The sequence below is a fragment of the Myodes glareolus genome, chromosome 15 (genome assembly GCF_982192425.1).
Source record: "Myodes glareolus chromosome 15, mMyoGla1.1, whole genome shotgun sequence".
NCBI classification, from domain to species: domain Eukaryota; kingdom Metazoa; phylum Chordata; class Mammalia; order Rodentia; family Cricetidae; genus Myodes; species Myodes glareolus.
Genome location: NC_142040.1, coordinates 26,523,084 through 26,528,691, shown reverse-complemented (window position 1 = coordinate 26,528,691; position 5,608 = coordinate 26,523,084). Strand labels below are relative to the sequence as shown.

The 5,608-nt window shown below is 46.2% G+C and overlaps 1 long non-coding RNA gene across 1 annotated transcript; it reads left to right on the top strand.

Moving 5' to 3' along the window:
* The first annotated feature begins 2,113 nt into the window (after positions 1-2,113).
* LOC125405142 (uncharacterized) lies at positions 2,114-3,480 on the top strand. The gene is made up of 2 exons (XR_007233483.3): positions 2,114-2,308; positions 3,293-3,480. It is a non-coding gene; the product is annotated as an uncharacterized LOC125405142 (long non-coding RNA).
* The last annotated feature ends 2,128 nt before the right edge of the window (positions 3,481-5,608 follow it).

The following is a 5,608-nucleotide window of genomic DNA, read 5'->3' as shown; positions in this document are numbered from 1 at the left end:
GTCAGAAAAGGGCATCAGATCCCCAAAATCTGGAATTACAATTCTGAGCCACCATATGGGCACTGGGATCTGAACCTGGGCCTTCCACAAGAACCACAAGTGTTCCTAATCTAGAAGCCATCTTTCTAGTTCCTAGTATTATTTTAATTATATGTGTGTGTGTGTGTGAGAGAGAGAGAGAGAGAGAGAGAGAGAGAGTGTGTGTGTGTGTGTGTGTGTGTGTGTGTGTGTGTGTTACTTTGCTTAAAAATTAAAATTTAAGTTTGAGAGAGACAGAGATAAATCAACACTGTGTGTGGGGTGGGGGAATGTGTCTGCTCTCATATAAACTTGGTAACCTTTCAAGAGGTCGAGAATGTTCCAGACAGGTCCTGCAGATATTGCTTCTCAACATGACCCCTCTCCAGGTAAGTTTAAAAGAGAGTTTCAGAATATTTCTCAGGGCAACAGTCAAGGCAACCCCAACCAATTGATAAGAACTAACATGCAAGGTTAAGCAACCCTATCTTTCGTCTTAGGATAAGCACAGGCTTAGCCCCCACACCCCCTAGAAAGCAGAGCACGAAGCCAAGGCTGACGTGGCAATGCCTTGCTGAGGTACAGTCCTAGGGAAGCAAGAGTGAAGAAAACAGGAAAGAGAGGTATAGACTGAGCGTGAGTACTGGCATGCGTTACTCAGCTCTAGTGCCTGAGGCTTCAAGAAGATGTGTCCATCAAAGTGACATGTGACAGTTGCTGGCCAGGACAATCCACTGTGTGGGAGAGGAACGAACCATGTATCTGCACAGGCTTGCCCGTCTTCAGCTTCTCACTGCCAAAATCCACCTGGGATGGCTCATCTTCCTCACCATTGATCTGACTGGATTTGGAATCACCTGGGAGACATGCTTTCCGGCATGTCTGTGGGTAACTGAGGAGGAAAGACACGCCCTGAGTGTGGGTGGCTGCTCTTGCAAGCTTTCTGTTATCACGATAAAAACACTCTGACCAAAAGCTGCTTGGGAGAGGAAAAGATTTATTTGCCTTACAGATCATAGTCCGTCATCCAAGGAAGCCAAGAACTGACACAGAGGCCATGGGGGATGTGGCTTACTGGTCTGCTCTGTACGATCTGTCCTGTCTCTTTAAGAGACAAGACACACCCACTCCCCCCCCCCACTTCCTCTGAGGCAAGCTGATCTTCAGCTTCCAGTCTGAGTCCCTCCCTTTTCTGTCTCTCTCCCAGAGCTGCTGTGGCTCACCCCCCTACCCCCATGTCTCTCTCTCTCTCTCTCTCTCTCTCTCTCTCTGTGTGTGTGTGTGTGTGTGTGTGTGTGTCTCCTCTTCTCCCTTTCTTCGCTTTCCCCTCCATAGCGCACTAAGTAAATATCCAACCTCACTCTGCATGTTGTGCCTATTTGTCTGTCTCTCACCCGCCACGTGGCTCCCTGACTGGGACCAGCCACCTTCAGAGACCTGTGGCATGGTCTCGCGGCATGCACATCTGTCTGTCTCTCATGGGATTTTCTCCCTGCCTGGAACTGGCAGCCTTTATGGCCTGCCATGCTCTCAGGACCCGCTGCCCACTGCCTGCTGCCACTTCGGGGACCTGCAGCGTGGTCTCATGGCACTGCCCACTGCCACCACTGGGGGACCTGCAGCGTGGTCTCATTGCCCACTGCCCACTGCCACCACTGGGGGACCTGTGGCATTTTACTTAAACCATAACATGCTCCTCAGGCTCATGGTCAGCAACCTCTCTCATTTTGCCCAGACCTACCTGCCCAGAGAGGGCACCTTTCATATGGTCTGGGTCCTCTACACCAATTAACAGAGAAAATGACCCCGCGAAAGAGCCACAGACCAATCTGATGAAGGCAATTCATCAGCTGAGGTTTCTCTCCCCAGGTTGTCAGGCTGACAACTGAGATTCGCTGTCACCGTGACCAGATTATCTCATGTTCTGGGGTCTGAAACTGGAGAAAAGGAAAACCAAGAGAAGGCGAGCAGATGCCTCACCTTCTATGACTCCTGACTGGAGAACATGAGCAACTTCTTCCTGCTCATGACGTCACAATGTCACCACCCTCCCAGCCATGACAGGCTGTGCTGTCAAACCACGACTCCAAATGAATCCTCCCTCCTTAAGTGGCTGTTGGCCAAGTATTTTATCACAGCAATGAGGAAGGTAACTTAGCCTAAGGAAGTAACTCAGTCCCCGCACCCTCTCCCACCTGGCTAACCTGTCCCCACTTCTCTAAGCAGCCTCTGGGAGTGTCACAGTCTTTGGAGGTCCATCTGAAGACAATCACAGCGTCTCTCTGCCCAGGTAACTGTAGGGGTAGGGACAGGGACAGGACTGGCAACTCCGCTATCAGAAGAGCAAGGGGACCCAACAGATTGGGAGCATTATATAAACTGAGTTTTATATAAATATGATTTTCATAATTTTTGAAAGTCTAAGATCATATAGATATTCATAATATAATCATATGTCTTTACATAACAAAATTGGAGTGATATACTTAGAAACAGTTACTTTGACTACATCTAAGTAGTTATTTTCTATCTCTCCCTTCCTCCTCCTTTCCTTTCTCCCATCCTGCCTGACTTTCCTAGATTAACCTAGAATTCACTATGTAGCCCAAGCTAACCTGAAATTCACTGTGTAGCCCAGGCTAACTTTGAACACATAATACCCCTCGTATTTTAGCATGTGCCGAGATTTACAGATATTAGCCAACAAAACTTTATTTCCTGTATGAAACAAAGAAAGTGATATAAGTGCTGGCAAAACTATATCCTAAAGGATATTTTCACATAAATAAACTACAATAAAATGAAAGAGACAATAAAAATTTTAAAGTAAAAAAGATCAACAAAAAAAACCTGTAACATATGATACAGCATATATGATCAGATATATGTTTAATAATGACAAGGGAACTAAATAGGGAATCTACAAAAGAAAAAAACGTATTTGTGTGAAAAGTTATTTCAAATAGAATACTATACACCATTTTAGGGCACAAAATTAACAACAGTTTAAATGCTAATCCCTGATGCTATTGGGAGTGTAAGGAGAAGTCTCTCTGCATCCGTGGGAGGCACACAACCCATCCAGCCTTGGGAAAGGATGGTTCAGAATGCACAGCACTGTCAACTAAGTTGCATGTCCTTCCTCAACATTTGGGCACTGGAGCCCCGGGCCCCAAGGTAAGGTATTAAGGGACAGCACTCTTAATCTGGTAGTTAAGAATAAGTAGGTTTCAAAGGTGAGGCCCTAATCTGATAAGACTCTTGTCCTCCTAAGGAGAGGAAAGGTCACCAAAGATCTCTGTCAGCATGCGGTGGAAGGCCATGTGAGGACACCGAGGGCGTCTGCAAACCTGGAAGTGAGGGAGGCCTGGGTGGAAACCAAATACGGCTGGAACATTGATTGATCTTGGAGTTTCCAGGCCCTAGAACTGCAAGAAAATAAATCTCTCTTGCTGAGCGGAAGGCGTTTTGTTCTCGTGCTCTGGTAGACTCAGTGCTCTCTCACAGGCAGAACCGCTTTTCATGTGTGCGCCACTCAGAGAGGCGCGCCTCTTCTGGGAATTTAGCCTAAGGAAATAAACAAGAGTTTTCTGCAAAATTTAGCATGTTCTGCTAGTGAGACTCAATCAGATGCTGTTCCCGACAGAGGATAATATATACATCACTAACTTTAAAGTGTAAGGTAGAAAATATGGAAATTTGATGCTGTGTTTTAAGTGGGGAGAAAAAAAGCAAGTAATAAAGTAGTATCCTTGTGTCCCTAAGTTTATATGCTAGGGTAGCAAATATATATATATATATATATATATATATATATATATATATATATATATATATGGGCTTAGCAAAGTGTGGTGACACATACCTCTAACTCCTGCACTTGAGAGGTCTTAGGAAAGTCAGGAGTTCAAGGCCATCCTCCCCTGCACACTGAGTTCAAGGGGAGCTTAGGCCTTATAAGAACCTGTCTCAGAAAGCAAATAAATAAGGATTTACAGCCTCCTGTGAGAATGACTCATATATGCCAGCTGCATGGCTTTGAGCAAGTTGCTAATTACATAGGATACCGCCCCCTCTCCCATCTCATCTATAAAAGCTCCTGTTGTGACAATTAATTCAGGTAACGAGGGCATTTCATTGATGGGCTACTGAAGTGGTAGCGGTTAAAGTCCTCAGTAAAGAGGTGAACACTCAACAGAGTGGGGACTCAGCAGAGTGGAAACTCAGTAGAGTAGGAACTGAGCAGAGTGGGCACTCAGCAGAGTAGTAATTGAGCAGAGTGGGCACTCAGTAGAGTGGGCACTCAGCAGAGTGAGCACTCAGCAGAGTGAAGTACTCAATAGAGTGGGTACTTAACAGAGTGGGCACTCAGTAGAGTGGGTACCCAGCAGGGTGGGTACCCAGCAGAGTGGGCACTCAACAGAGTGGGTACTCAGCAGAGTAAGCACTTCGTAGAGTGGGTACCCAGCCGAGTGGGTACCCAGTAGAGTGGGCACTCAACAGAGTGGGTACTCAGCAGAGTGGGCACTCAGTAGAGTGGGTACTCAGAAAAGTGGATACTCAACAGAGTGGGTACTCAGTAGAGTGGATACTCAACAGTGGTAATTCAGCAGAGTGGGTATTCTTCAGGGTGGATAGTCACCTGAGTGGGCAGTCGCAGAGTAGGAACTGAGCAGAGTGGTTGCTCAAGACTCCAACCCTGTAAGGATTTCTGTCCTAACTCTAGCTGTTGCTACTAAGGGTGTGACCCTTTGCTTCTCTGAGCTTCAGGTTCTTCATCTATGAAATGATGGCCCAACCAGCAGATCTCTGAGAACTCCTGTACTGTGACTCAAAAAGGTGAGAAGTGATGTTGTGTCCATAAAAGGAGATATCATAGCTTTAAGTAACATGAAAAAAAGAACTAACCTCCTGCCCACTGGCTCCTCCTCAAGAGGCCCACGGTTGCTCCCACCTCATGTGCAAGAAGGTATTTTCATGTTAAATGATTCTGCCCTTCCCTGTGTGACAGCACCAGTTGCTTTCAGAAATGCCGATTACAAAAATACATTACAGCCAAAAGCTACTAAGCATTCAGCCTTGCATTTAAATTAATTTTTATTTTAATGAATCCCAATAGCACCCTCATTTACTTGAAAAATAGTAACACTTAGGTGGAAGACACTTCATTCATCTCCCCTGAGGACGCAGTTGGCATCCTTGCAGAGCCATCGAGACCACTCCAGTACCCACCATTTGAGAGCCACGGAGACAGGGGGCACTGTGGGAAGCTTCTCAGGGCTCTCCAGGAAAGGGGGGGAACCTGCTTCCTATGACTCTCTCCAGGTTGAGCCGAGACATGCAGTGTGCTGTAGCTTCAGGAATATTGTCCCATGGTGTGAATGCCAAGTATATTGAAAGCCCCTTGGCATCCACAGGGATGTGTGAGGTTAGTGTCTGCTCCAGAACAAAAAGGCAGTCCTCAGTAGAACTGGAAACGTGAGCTTCAGGCGACAGTTTGGATATTTCCCCTTCAAATTTATCATCTGAGAGACGTACCCTAATCCAGAAGAGGCCACCCCTTAAACCAAAACCAAATTGTCCGATATGA